Source organism: Lepidothrix coronata, unplaced genomic scaffold, assembly GCF_001604755.1.
Source record: "Lepidothrix coronata isolate B3197 unplaced genomic scaffold, Lepidothrix_coronata-1.0 Scaffold142, whole genome shotgun sequence".
Classification (NCBI taxonomy): Eukaryota; Metazoa; Chordata; class Aves; order Passeriformes; family Pipridae; genus Lepidothrix; species Lepidothrix coronata.
Window position 1 is genome coordinate 1,244,656 of NW_016690322.1, and position 14,959 is coordinate 1,259,614.

Below are 14,959 nucleotides of genomic sequence, written 5' to 3' on the forward strand. Positions count from 1 at the left end.
AAATTCAATATTCAGCTAATTCTTCATTTCCTAGGTTCCTTATTTGGCACCTTTAAAATAGGACTATATTAAAGTAACTTGAGAATGGAATTCTAGTGAAATATTAAATAATCAAAAATAAGTAATACAATGATGAGATGATACAGTGCAGTCAGTGGGCATTAAAATGGAGGCAGAATAAAAGCAGAGCTCAAGAAGTGCCTAGATTTTTAGGCTGAAACAGAAAAACAGGAAATACAATAACTGATAGTTCTAATCTGTGGGAAGTCTGTAGTGCAATGTATACTTCACTCTAAACTACTCTCCTAATCTCTTTACCTCTTCAGAAAAGGGAATAAAAAGAAAGAGAAGAATTAGCAGCACCAAATTACTTCAGCAATTGTGTTAGGCATATTACAATATACATAATAGATGAGATATTATTAATACAGAGCTATTCCATTGGGATGCTCTGGATAATATAAACCAGAAGTCTTCTTAAAAATAATTCCTTCTCATGCAGCATTTCAAATATTTCTGTGTGCTTCAACTTTTTATTACCTTTTAAATGAGCATCATTTTCTCTGGATTCTGATGCTCAGCTCTGACTCATAAGTTATTTCCAGGTCATCATATCAGTGACATGGTTCCTATTTTAAGGGCTGAGATCTCCTCCATTGAGGTCAAAGGCTACATCCCCCTTGACTTTGATGATGCTATATTGCAAAAACATTTATCTACACATATGATGAGATCCTATTAAGCAAAGGGACACTTGAAAAATAAAACAAAAGCCATGATGACATACAATTCCTTGTAGAAAGAAAAGTCTGGCATCATTGAACTGTTTTAGAGTTGAGATACCTGAGAGCAGTCCTAATGACAGCAGAAAATTTGGTGCTACAGCTGGAAAACAAGTGGGCAGTACGTTGTGCAAACAAGACAGGGAGTGCAGAGTATCTTCACTTGTGTTAAGATGTTTTGGGAGCTTTGAAACAAGATAGTTTTAAATATCTTTTTGTTCTGGACCAGGGAATATTCTCCTTTTTACCACCTTCACAGCTGAGGAATTGAGACCTGTATAGCACATTTATCTTATGCTTGCAATTCAAAGCAAATTACTGCTGCAAAACCTTTTAGCATGGCAGTTATATTTCACTTCACTGACAGAGAAAAGGCGTTGTGTGAAACCTTTTTTGGGAACCCACACTTCCTCCCTTCCTGTCTGTTTAAATATGAAAACATCATGAGATGGTTTATTCTGTGAACTGACAGTCCTTACCCGCAGATGCCATAACTGCATTTATTTCTGATGGGTCATGCAAAAAAATTCAACTGCACAAAGAGAAGTCAAGTGTCCTCCTTCAAGTGTAAGAGGATTTGGTCCTCTTCCTTCATCTACCTAGGTTTGGTAGAAGATTGTCAGTGTTTTGTTCAGTGGTGATGGCTATATATAAGAGTTTTCTAATGATTTATCAGTTTACCAGAGAGACCCACTCTGGACTCTGCCAAATTTGCCTTGATAAGCAGTATTCAATGCAGCTACTCTTGTAGCTACATCTATGAAGCAATCCTGACCCTTTTGTCCTCCATCTTTTTTCTCTGTAATAGAGATGTTATCTAATTTTGCATATCACTTCTTTAAAAAGAGTGGCCAGGGCAAGGAGGTAAAGGTGCTCCCTCCTTCAGAGACCAGAGCACTCATGCAGGGGTAAAAAGTGCCCAAGTGCAGGGCAGGGTGGGCATGGTCACAGCCAGGCATTTCGTGGAAAGAGAATGAAAATTCCTCATGGACCAATGGTTCTGAACCTGTCCAGCCATCAAGAGGCTGAAACCAAGCTCAGGAAAAAGGCCCTGTCTCCCTCACGTCTCTTCAGGTGGGTCTACTCACCACAGACACCCTTCTTCTCCCTTTACTTCTTAATGCCCAGTAGCACCCAAACCACCTCACTCTTGTCCTCTGGGAGACAGAGCTTCCTCATGCCTGCTCTCACGACCCAACCAAATATTTCCACCAGCTTGTTCCAACAGGGAGGTTTTTTTACCCTCTTCAAGGTGTCATCTTTGGAAAACTCTCAAATCGAGGAAAAATGTTTGCAAGCTTTTGTTCATCCAAAACACATCCCTCTTAATTCCCTACAACAGCACCAGAAAGAGAAGTGGTTTAGAACACAAAGCTGGCTACAAGCAAATGTGCCACCATGAGGTCCTCAGATAAAACTTAAATAAAATCTTAATATCTCTGCACATGCAAATTGCAGAAAAATACCATGAGGTTGATTCCTGGCTACCATGGGTTTCAGGAATCTGGCTGTCTCTATTAGAGCTGAGCTCTTAAACCAGCCCTTGGGATCACAGAACAGAACTCAGCAGACTCAAACAGATGTAAGACTAGAACTATACCACAGATAATAAGCTGCCTCCCACACAGATAAAACAAGGAAAAAGGAGAAAGTTGAGGTTCAGTGTAATTATACAGGATTTATCAGGTTCATCCACAAGTATACTGGGGTTGGATCACCAGCTGTACTGATTGACACTGTTCACTGAAGATAAAAGCATTGTATTGGTCTGCAGCACTGGAATACATGGCTCTGCTGAACACTGGTTGACACATCACTTGCACTGACATTGTCTTTAGTGCTGTGGTGAAGAATGGCTCAGCAACTGCATCTGTGCAGTCACTCAGCACCCACCCCTGCAGCTTTACATCTCTCTGCAGAGATACTGTTTTAGCACTGAATTTTTACTTCTGATAAATCACCTAATTCCTCTCTTAACAGTCAATTATAATTGACTATTAAACCACACTGTATCTCAGGAAAGTGTGAATAACTAGGAAAAAGAAAAAGTTGCTACTCTAATTAAAGAAAGAACTCCACGCACCTCTACAAACCAGCTGGCTTTTACTCACAGGATGAGCAAGAAAAATGAGTTTATCTGCTTTAGTATTGGAGTGTATTTTTTCACTTGTTTCATCTATAGAATTATCTCATTGACTTTTTCTTGGCCTGTAAAGGCCAAACACGAATGATGCGGTGGATTGTAGCAGAGGCACTTCTTCATGTCAGTCAGATTAGAGTTAAATCCCTGTTGCATTTAGGAAGGAATTTGATAGAGACTGTGCACCTTAGGGAAAAGGCTGTGTGATTTCCAGCTTCCAGTTTTGATGCAGCAATCTGAGTTTCTTGCCCCACTTGCTGTCTTAACATTGGGCAGTAAGATTGAAAGGAAAACCATAGGCTGACGAGTACATCTTTCATTTGCATACCTCCAGTTGCTGTGATAGGGAGAGTGTTGATGCCTTCTTCCTCCCCCCATACCCCCAGTGTCTGAAAAAAGATAACAGGACAAACACTGTATTATTTTTAAGAGAAGATGTCAAGATGAAAAAATGAAAACGTCAAAAAAGGGGCTGATATACGGCATTACTTAAAGACTGTTTTGTTGAGAAAAACTGACCAAATGATTTACGAAAGGCTTTTAACAGGGCAGTCTTTGGATTACAGTGAAGATGAAAAATAAATGAAAATCTATTTCAAGTTTACTTTAGCCTAGTCATTTGACAGATGAGGGCAAAACCTGGCAAGAACACAAGTTTTAATCTTCAGATGTAGTGACTTTATTTGCAGTTTTGCCGATTAGAAGTTTTCTCTGTGCAAAGTAAGAGCTTTTCAGAATATTTTCAGATGTTTTCTGTTGAAAGTACCTTTTCTTTTTAATGTGAAGATCCCATGAAACACACACGAGTAAAAAGACCAAAGATGCTTCTGCTCATGGCACAAAGCACATACAGAAATTGTCCCAACCGTGCTGCCACCGGTGTGTCCACTACCTTCTTCCCTTCACAATTCTCCTTTCAAGCTTCACTCTTGAAACTCATCCCTCCTAATTAATTACTGGATTAACCAGCCTAGTATCAAGATGCTCACGGCTGGAGGTGGATCTTGGAGCATGGACTTGTTCTCAGTATGCCCAGCCTGGCACATTTCTGCCTGGCCAGATGGGTCCACCATCTGCTCCTATTTGAAGGAAAACTTCCTGGAATTAGGGTTTTCCACTTAACCTTTGTACAAGTCCTTTGTTTCCTCTTTTCATTTTTTTTATATTGCCTTTTCACCAAAATCACCTGAAACACATCAGAGTCAGATTTAAAAGCCAAAGGGGCAGCTCCTCACAGCTTTGTTGCACACCTGGTGTTAAATGAGCACTGCTCTGCACAAGGGCCACTGAACTGGAGCATCAGCACAGCAAAGGGCTACTTTGGGGGAAAGCAGGAATACAGCAGAAATTATTTCTAGAGTATAGACTACAGAGAGTGTAGCAAAATCAAACCAAACTCCAGGAGTCAAAGGTAGCCTTCTGCTGTTTGCTCATGCTATTTAGGGCATGCTATATTATTTTTCAGTATAGAATTTATAGATCAAGAGAAGCAGTTGATCTCTTTGAGACACGTTAAAAAAAATCAAGATGGAAAAATGAAGAGCTGATATCTAATTCTATGAAAATCTGCCACAGTTCTATATTTATTATAAGCCTATCCCAGTACATCCTGCTCAAAGTCTTACAGAAAATGTGTTGCTAACTACCAGGGAATCATTGATTTTTTTTAATTTGTTCCCCTCGCAGTATTATTGCTTAGCTGTGGTAGAAGCCATAACTTGAAGAGGGGGGTGAAAATGAAAAAAAAAATCAATATTACTATTATCAACTGTTGACTACAGTTTACAGCAGCAATAATCTTTAAAACAGCTTACAGAGTCACCAGTTGTCATCTACATAAAGTATTACTGTTTTGGTCAAATCATTAAATGATATTATTTGATGATTTGGTCATTTTGATTTGGTTGAATTAAGTTTTGGTTACCATCAGTATTGTCTAAACTTCAGATCTAAATTATGTTTGGCTGAGAGCTGCAGTGTTTGCTGTTGGCATTATCTTTTCTTTGCTGCTAAGAGTGATTCATTCCCTCATTAAGAGCAACTAATTTTTAACATCCTGTGCTCATTCTCACATTGTGTTAGTTCAGTATTTAGATGGGCTCCCAGTCACTAAGGCCTGTCCTTCCTCCAGTAACGCCTTAGGTTACGAGATCATTTGTCATTGGTTTTACACACACACACACACACACACACAGAGCCCTTCTTCCCAGGGAGGTAGTTCCTGCAATGATGCTTTCTCTTAATACAGTTTTCTGAGTGTTTTTTTTTCAGATGTTGGACTGTGAAAGCACAGTTCTAAGATGCTTCCTAGTTCCTTAGGATGGTCTTCAGCACAACTGCATCTCCAGAGCACAAAGCAGCTCTGCTCATACAGAGTAAAGCTTTACTGCGCCAGAACAGAAATGTCCTTATTTATCTAATTACTTGCAAATGCAGATGTTACCATTCAGAGCTTCAGGCCTTCTTTCGTGTGCCTTGGAGAAAGAGTTAATTTGATTCACCGGGCTACAGCATCTTGGAGATACTTTTAGGTTTTAACGTATTTTAAAAGCCCCTTCTGAAGTCCACTTTCATACAGTCCATGAGTGCTGAACACATAGAGAAAAGACAGTATTTGGACCTCTAAAATGCACCAGTTTTTTCCATAAATGGGAATTTATAGCTGAATGTGTTTACATATATATTCATGCCATAGTTTCAAGATGATGAATAAACTTTAATAAATGATCTGGCTAGAAAAAGGATTAGTTCTGTAGTTATTAATATACTGAAATCATAAAGGCAATAGTTTGTTATGCTAACATGATATTCAAAACTCTCAGTGAGGAAACAAAAGCCAGTTTGCAAGTTTTCATTGTAATAGAATATAGTGTTAATCTCTTTGTTGATGTTCTAAGCTAAATACCTTATAAAACATGTATGTAGTGATAAATACTAAACTTTGCATCCTAGAACAAGGCCTATGTAGCTTTTTTCCATGCACTGAAGTGCTGCCGACCAGAGAAACCAGTCACTTGCTGGAGATCTCACAGGTGGAACTAATTAGCTGTAGGAGCTGTCACTCCTGCCTTCCCCTTGCCCCCCCCAGAAGGCCACCCTGCCTGCCAATCTAGCTGCTGAGCTTCTGCTATTTTTGTCCTTCCATCTTTTTCTGACATTGACTTAAAACCTGTAACTTGTTACACCTGTAACTGCATCTGTTAAAGTTAAGGTCCAAGAAACATGTCAAGGTCCACCCACATAGAACCTATCCCTTGTGCAGAAAGTATTTCAGAATCTTCCAAGTTAATGTTAAATACATTCTAGATGCACAGTTTTTCCAGGTAGATGGATCAGACACCTGGCGCTCATGTGAGCAGAGGAAGGGCTTAACTCGAAGTTGTATTCTAGCAGTTTTGCTTATGTTATGATCATCAAAACCCTAATAAAATTGCATTTATGATACACCTAAATAAAAATTTTATTAATGTTTGTCTGTATATCACAGCTGTGGAGAGAGAGTCCATATCACATCTGAGATATAATGTTGAGTTGTATAGAATAAGTGCATACGGTATGTCTTAAAACTGTGACTATTAGTATCTTCTAATGATTTAAGTAATAAAAATTTAAACACATCCATCTCTCTTATCTTTTAAAGGAGCATTATTCCAAACCCAACTTCTCTCCAGAATCACCTGCACCAAGCTGCTTGATTTTGGTGCTTACAGAGATATTCTGGAGCTGCAAGGCACTGCTCGTGGCTCTCTAATGGATTCTCTACATCCCTTTCATTCCAGCTCTCAGTAGTAAGGATATCATCTTATATCCAGGCTTTTCCAAAATCAGTGGGAGTTTTGTGTTGGCTTTGTGTACATGATCTCATGTGCAGCAGAGTTCCAGTCTTCCCGGTTGTCACAACATGAATAATCCCAATTACATCCCTGGTCATGGTTAGGCAAATGCGTGTAGGAACACTCACTGGTTCTTGGGCACAGGGGTAAGCCCTGATCAGCAACCAGGGCTGTGCTGGGGTAAAAGCTACGTGCACAAAGGCATCTTTCACTCTCTGGTTTCCCTGTAACCCTGGGCAGAAGCTCAGATGTGCTCCAAATACATGATGGGGAGGGGGTGGGGGAAGAGAGAGAAGAAAAAATAATCAGGATCTCAGGGTACACTGTGTTATGCTGCAAAATTTAGCCTGTGTGCAGCTGATGAGATTGCTGGTGTGAACGGGAACTGCTGGCAGGAGGAAAGCCTGCAGGAGGAAGCTGCGCTTGTGTGCTTGCACTGATGCTGCCAAAAACTTAAACTTTCACTATACAACAGAAGTTTTTAACCACTGAAAGAAATGCATGAGGAAATGCCATGGTGCCATGGTAACTTGCTATGTATCACCATTACTACTAATATTGGACACTTACAAGGACTGTTCAGCTGAAGACCACAAGGTATATCACAAAATATTTCACAAATCATTAGGTAACTAATGGCAGAGCAGCCAGTGTGAATTAGGCAAGAGACTGAAAGGGTCACTTTGCTCATCCTTTGAGATGGATGCTTATGGTACAGGTCTGAAGCTGTTAAAATAGCAGCGAAACAGTTAGTACAGGGGGTAGAAGAAGACATTATCCAAGCGGACAAGCAGAGTTGCAGAGAGGATCTGGGAAGATAAACTTCAATTTTCTGTGCAGGACTTCTGCCAAAGACACCAAGACAAGCACTTTTCCTTCAACAGAACACACATTGAGATTATGTCAAAGCAATCTCCACCGGCTTTCACTCCTTAGTACAGGCAGAAGAAATCAGCTCCCCAAGCAAGGAAACCCTTTTGTCTAAATTTCATAAGAAATGCAATTTCAGACATACCTGGAATATTTCACTTGGGTGTAAAACCCTCAGAGAGAAATTGTCATCATCAGGTGAGGTTCACTGCTCAGCCAGATGCTTCAGACAGGTGAGGAATCTTTTCCAGGATATTTTCAAACCCCCAGATTCACCAGTATCCCAGCAGGTGAAATGATAGAAGGGGAATTTTTTGGGATGTTGGGGAGGAAAGAAGGGTTCCCCCTACAAGTCAGGTTGAAGATTTTTAAAATAATAACGGTAATAAGTTTGTTTCAAAATACATATTCAAAAACCGAGCTTTCTTAAGAAGTAATACAAATAAATGGCCATATTTGAAAAGATAGTATAAACCAAGAAGATGTTTATAAATATGATTTCAAAAATAAATACAAAATTGTGATTGGTGTCGCTGCAGATAAGCAATCAGTAAGTTTACTATATGGGCAGGCAAGAGGGAATGCTGTCAGACTTTTTTCCCCACACTGAGTAGCTTTCAGGAAACTAGATGATTTTAAATGAGATTATGTATTTTGCAAAGGAGAGGAACATTCTGACAGACTGACTCCAGAGTGGTTCCAAAAGCAGTGACTATAGCAGTGTTCAGAGTTTAGCCTAGTTTAACATAGTGTTATAGCAACTGTGCAGAACTGCTTCTGCAGATTGTGTTAAACTAAGCTTAGCACTACTTCTGTCATCTCTCTGGAGTCACTGGTCTTAAACTCCACTCATGATGCAGAATGTACTCTGCTCATTACAGTCAGCCCATGGCATACAGATATGCAGTTGCACTCTCTGGAAATACAAACTTGGAGTTTTTTAGCATAAGCCATCATTTATTTATGTTTGGGTTTTTTTAAAAAGAGCATGGTCATCTATTCCTTTTTCTGTTTTTAAGTATCTCTTACCTTCCTGCCCCCTCATGTGATTTTTAAGTTATTGCATAGTGCATGAGAAACACCTAGAGCAGTGTTTGGGTATGTGAACAGGAGTGGCTTTGGTTGAGAGCAGCTCAGCTTGGCACAAGCAGCATGGATAATCACATTTAACTCAGCCTACCTATCAAGCTGAGATCCCCTGAGATTTTGTCTCTGAAGACACGCCAGACCGAATTCCTCGGTTCAGAGAAAGTCGTAGGTTAGAGCAGGGTCAGCTGTAATTTAAGCATCTCTCAAGTTCCTCTGTGTGCAATTTTCACTCACACAGCCCAGTATCAGGAGAATAAGCATAGGAAGGAGTCTAAATGCAAGGACGTCTGAATTAATGTAAGGAGTCTGATATCTGCATCTCTTCTGAATTTTGTCAGCTGCACAGCGGTTCCTCCGGGATGGCACTGTGATAGGATGCCACCATGTAGAGTGCAGCCTAAGGCCATTTGGCATTGTAAAGTAATCCCAGAAACACCACTGTGGGGTCACAGCATCTGCAAACGATGAATTCCAAAGTGCTGCAACCGCTTTCACTGAAGTGTCAGTTAGTAAATATATTTCTCCTCTTTTGGTATCTCTGATGTTAGAAGACTGCTCTTGACAAGCACGGTAAAGATTTAAACCTCAGCAGGGAGAAAAATCTATTTGAGTTGAAAGACCATCTTGGCCTTTGAATAAATGGGCATCAAATGTGTGGTATATAAATTTAGTCTGGAAGTTACCAGGAAGTTTTAGGCATTAGAAGGCATTTAGCCTTAGGATCAGTCTGCAAAAGCAGCAGCAGGAAGCGTCCTGTCAAAGGACTAGAGTTCTAGAAAAGGAACGTGCACCCAAGGGTGAGCCTTAAAGGTCCTGGAGAAAGTTACCAGAGCATACACATTCAGGTCCCCAAGCCCACGGGCTCTGGTCCCACAGCTGCCTGTTATGCAGCTGCAGGAAAAGGTCTAACCAGATGAGCAATAAGGCATGAAAGCAATTTTTCTTCTTTACTCCATCAGTGCAGGCTATTGCTGACACTGAATAGCCTTGAACCAGTAGTAAGGTGAAAATGTGTAACTTACAGAAAAACACCTATTTCCTTTGAAACTGGAGGTTTGGACCTGCTGCACTAAAGGTGTTTTGTCCCTTTTTCTCATTAAACTGTATAGCTCTCATCTTTCTGCTAATGAAAATGCTGTGCTGATTTAACAGTGTCACTGTGTTCTGTGAAAAGCTTAAGATAGCTCTTTTATCACCAGCTAGAACACCAGTGATTTGAAATTAGTTGTATATATGGAGGGAAAAACAGACTGTCTGTCCTTCTGCCAGAACAAACAACTCATCTTCATCTGACTGCATAGAGTAGGGGTAAGCAATCCGTAAGGAGGAAGAAGTTTTAGGATCTTAATAGCTGTGGGATGGCTGACTCAGCTTTTTGACATTCCTATTAAAAAAAAAATAATAATCTAGAAGATCCTGTCAGCTGAAAAGCAAACTAGGTCTGCAAGGAGTAAACATCAGCCTCTGTAAGAGTTCAGGTGTGTGTCCCCTTTTAGTCAGGCTTGAAAAGGTAGTGTGACAAAGCAAGGTGAATTATTTGAGCTAGTTTGTATGTCTGGGTTTGTTTTATGAAGCGTACAGTTGTCTTAAGGAAAGATGTGTAAATCCTTGGGGTTGGGGATACCAGCTGCCTGCCTTTGCCCACACCTGCCTCCGTGCTACCTTCCTCTGCATCCTGCCTGGGTATCCTTGTGGGAGAGCAGGAAAATTTATCTTCTGTCTCTATCCTAATTGTTTCAGTTTTTCTAAACTGAAAAAAAAATCCAATTTGACCAAAAGGAAAAAATAAAACCCTGTTGTCATAGCAACAGAAACCCTCCACCCCACCTGCAAAAACAGACAGTCCCTCGGGGCCTCAGGGCTCACCAGCAGGGAGAGGGAGCACTCCCACAGCTGGGCAGGGTTAATTTTACACTATTATTTCAGGAGCTGCCAGGGTCAGAGCCCACTGACCCCCCAGGAGTGAGGGCTGCAAAGCAGTGATTCTTACACCCGGTGCCCGGTGGACACATGGCCCAGAACTAGGAATGAAACAGGATTTGTTTTTCCCACACACATGGAAGGGATGCAAGAGCTTCTGCTGGTGATCTCCATCCTCCCCACAGGAGCACTTCACAAACTGGATCTAAGAGAGCAGCTCTGGAGAGTGCTGGGATCAGTCAAAGCCCAAAGGAAAGCCCACATGGCCTATTATTAATTTTTACACCAACATACGATGTTAGTCCGTGTCTAAAATTTTACAGTATCTCAGTGCCACACACTTTATCACCTGAGACTGTCCAAATGTCAAACAGCAGCTTACTGTCACATCGGATGCAAGAGGCAGCCTTCAGTGCTAGTTTTTCCACACCCCCTGCCAGAAGTAAATCAAAACATTGGCAGCATGAGGTCTGTCCCAAACTCAGGTAGCATGAGGTAGAACAGGAAACAGGAGAGCAGAGCAAATCGAGAACAAACACGGACCATGTACCTCTGAATGTTTCATTACACATTTGTTACCAGCAGTTCACCCCACCCATCCCATCCCTTCTCCAAACAGCTCCACTGTGAAGACAACATTGGCACAGGGTCCTCCCACTCCTTCTGGGATTTGTACAGCACACCCAGCCTGTTTTCTACCAGGTCATGGAGAGCCCAAGGTCTTGCTGGACTTAGTGACCTGTTTTCTTGAGCATCCCCTGTCGTTTTAAAAGCCTTGTCGTTTCGCTGTGCATCGCTCAGCTCACGTTTGGAAGGCAATTTCTGTGTCCTTATGTGGCACTTGCCATTAAATGAGGAACATTTGTTATCACAGCAGAGCAATTTCAATATCACGAAGAAAGTTGTTACTCGCAGGCAACCATGGGACAGATAATAATAAATACAATAAATGTATTCTAAATACAAGGGCCATTTTCCTGGCAGGAAACTTATTTCTGCTTTCTAGCAATGGGCTCATGACCCAGAAACTTCAGCAAAGGCGGCAAGTGTATCCCATCACCAACCTGGGAGGGTTTGGCAGGACAGAAGTGTTTTATACAGCTTCCCAGTGCATTTAGGGCTCCCTAGTGAAGTGTTCAAAAGGAGGTTTTAGTCAGTCCTCTGCAGGAATTAGCAACATCAAGATGTTATGCATATATAACAACATTTTGCCCGTTTTGGGGCTAGTCTACACATAAGTAAAACCAGACATAAACAATTTCATACCTGCTCAGTATTCTGAAGTGCTCTTTATCATTGACCATGTAATGGTTTCCAAATGCCTCCATAACATAAAAGTAATGAGGGTACACTTAATTACAATATATGAAGATATTTAAAAATCAACTGTTCATATTTTGTTCACTTTTCAAATAGGGTAATTGCATTAAAATTACTACCTTCTACTTACTTCAGTTATAGACATCACTTTTATTTTCTAATCTCAGAAGAAAATAAGAATGTCAGCCAGAAGAGAGCAGCAGCTTGTTTTGCATTTTGTATCTCGGGCTCAGTATGATTGTGTTAGAGATCTCAAATACCCAGGTGTGTGCATCAGAGTTGTTCTAAATAGGAATATTAAAGTTCCTGTTAAGCTGAAAACAGAGCTATACTTACCCTTTCCAAACAGTAGGTCTACACAGGATTGACATCACAGTGCAGTGGCTGAGGGCCTCTATTAGTACCACTTACTGCAGATCCAGGTGAGCTCACTTGAAGTAGGGAGCAAAGGTAATTTTCAGCCATTTATCAGCCTCTTGATCTTAGCAGCAATTAAGGCTGAATAGCATAGGAGAGTGAAAGTTACTCTAATGTGCATGGACTGTGATTATTCCTGAGGCTCTGCCATCTGCAGGGAAATCCTCCTCTCCCCTTCTGGGCTTCTCTCCTTTCTCTGCAGCTCAAGGGGAGCAGCCAAGGATTAATGAGCTGACTTTGAGTCTCACCCTCACATATTTTCAGTATTTACAATGGTAAATGAACACACAAGTTTTTAGCAACAACATTAATTTCTTTTCTTCTTTGGAAATGTAGCACTTTGGTGCATTCCAGAAAATTCTGCCTATTTCTATACCTACACCATCCATTTCCTTGTCACAGACCTGCATGGCTGCTGTGAAGTATTTGGCTGGGCACTGGCTGTTGGTGTCAGCAGCCGTCACGCACCAAAAGCTGCCTTTGACTCATGCACAGTCCTGTGCATGTCTGGAGATGGGCTGAGGGAGACGGTTCAGGATCTCTGGTCTGCTCTTCACTGGCACTTATAGAAATATATCTTATTATTCTGCACCACCAAGTGGCCAGATTGAGCAGGGATTGCAGAACACCTTTGGATCCAGGCTTACTACATCACCCAGATGGGTTTGGTTATGCTGTGGAAGTTCATACTGGCCCAAACTAGCAACTAGGAAATAAAAACGTTAGAATATAAAGTCATATTTTGAACATCCCCTAAGGCGTTTTCAGAGGTGTGTTGTCAGAACTGCTTCAGTTCTCATATCAGACAGAGTTCTTTGGTGGTCTGCACACCTGAAACTCAGGCATATTTTAAGTATTTCAAATTCAGTGGTGGATGGTTCTGTAAATACAAGGCAAATACTTCTGAGTACCAATGAATAGTTGTGCCAGCAGTAGGAAGAATGCATGTATCTTTGCGCTTTACCATTAGAAATTAATCCCACTATCTTTAAAAACTGAAAAAAAAATGGCATTTCACACAGAAAGATGCATTACATGGTCTAAATAAGAGCTATTTTCCCATTCTTTTGTACCTTATATTTCTTGTGCTCAGGAGGTTTCACAGTTGAACTCCTATGTAGTCACCCTCAAGGTACAAAGAGGGAGGTCTGTTGCTGATCAACACTTCTCGTCCAAAATCCCCCCACGATATAACAGCTGATTCCAATGCACGACATTACATATCATGTTTAATATATGATATTGATACTGGAACAGGATAGGGAGTGGTCCCTCATTCTGGTTTTGTGAATATCAGATTATGTATCAGAAGATTTTTTCTTTCAAGATGTTAATGAGTTGGGTCACCAGCTGAGAATCTTAAATAATAATTTCATAAATAGTATTTCCTTAAGTAGTACTTTACTTAAATCTTATTTCCAAGTATCTTACAGGCTCATCAATCTCGTACTGGAAATCTTTGTTACCTGGATTTCCATGGGCCATATGGAGAGGTATTCACTGGGAATCAGAACCAGCTCAGTGCTTTAAGCCTTCACATATTTCAGTGGGAGCCAGGCTTTTAACCTGCCTAAATACCTCAAGCGGTCCCTTGTTTTTTGAACGTTCAAGTTCATAAATATTTTTCAATGCCCAGCTCTGTAATTGTATTCAGGCACTGTAATTTCACCTTTGTTCCAGTGTCTGGAAATTCACAGTTCCCTATTGCACGTCATGTTGGTTCCGTGCATTGAGACCCGGAGACCTGCAAAGGAAAAGTCTCTTACTTGGGCACATTTGGGGTTGGACACAGGCCATACACACGGAGCCTTAATCCTGGTGTTTCTTTTCAGAGTGGAATTTTTAAAGTCCCTTGTAAGCCCTGAGGTCACAGTGCATTGGTCCCAACCCGTGTGTGTTCCCTGATGACCAAGGAACTGAGAAGTAAAATTGGGATGGAGGCACTCAAAAAGCTCAGAGGGGTTTTCTATGTGTGCCTCACCATTCCTGATGTACTCCATGGCAGTACAGGAGAAATCTAGCAGGGATGGCAGCAGCTGTTGAAAAACTAAGCACGAATGCTGGAAATGTAAGTGTGCTTCTGATTATTTAAATAAGGACAAATTAAGAAGGAAGAATAAAGAGAAAAGGCATTTGTCTGGAGTGCAGCAATGCCTGGAGACTTCTGCCACGATCAGAGCGACATTGTGCTGTGCAGGCTGTGAAGGATTAGCAAAAGGTTGAGCCAGGGGGACTCGCACACCAAATCAGTAAATCAGTCAAATATGAGTGTTTGCATTTTACAGCTGGTGCTGAAAAATGGAGAAAGATGAAGCAACTTGCATGAGAGTTGATTCCCGGTTTGCCCAGGGCACTGTGCACCTTTGAAAGCAGTGACACTCTGGGAGAAGCAAGCGTTGGCTACCACTGAGGAATGGGAGGTCACAAACTGGATGTCGTGTTGTGCTGCCAGTGGGGTGGATCCTGACTTCCTCAGCCCACAACTTGCAGTTGGGATGGCAGAGAACTCTGTGGTAGTCTCTGTATTGACTGATGATGTTCAACCAGTGTCCGGGCTCTGGAGACAACAGGGTGACACTCAAGGTTAA

General features: G+C 41.2%; 1 long non-coding RNA gene across 2 annotated transcripts; it reads right to left on the bottom strand.

Moving 5' to 3' along the window:
• Positions 1-1,294: 1,294 nt before the first annotated feature.
• On the bottom strand, positions 1,295-14,180 carry LOC108503616. Of its 2 annotated transcripts, none has more exons than XR_001876874.1 (4): positions 14,138-14,180; positions 12,291-12,452; positions 3,251-3,311; positions 1,295-1,381 (listed from the first exon to the last, which is right to left on the bottom strand). It is a non-coding gene; the product is annotated as an uncharacterized LOC108503616 (long non-coding RNA). The 2 variants fall into 2 exon arrangements; XR_001876875.1 differs by having other exon boundaries at positions 14,041-14,164.
• Between the last annotated feature and the right edge of the window lie 779 nt (positions 14,181-14,959).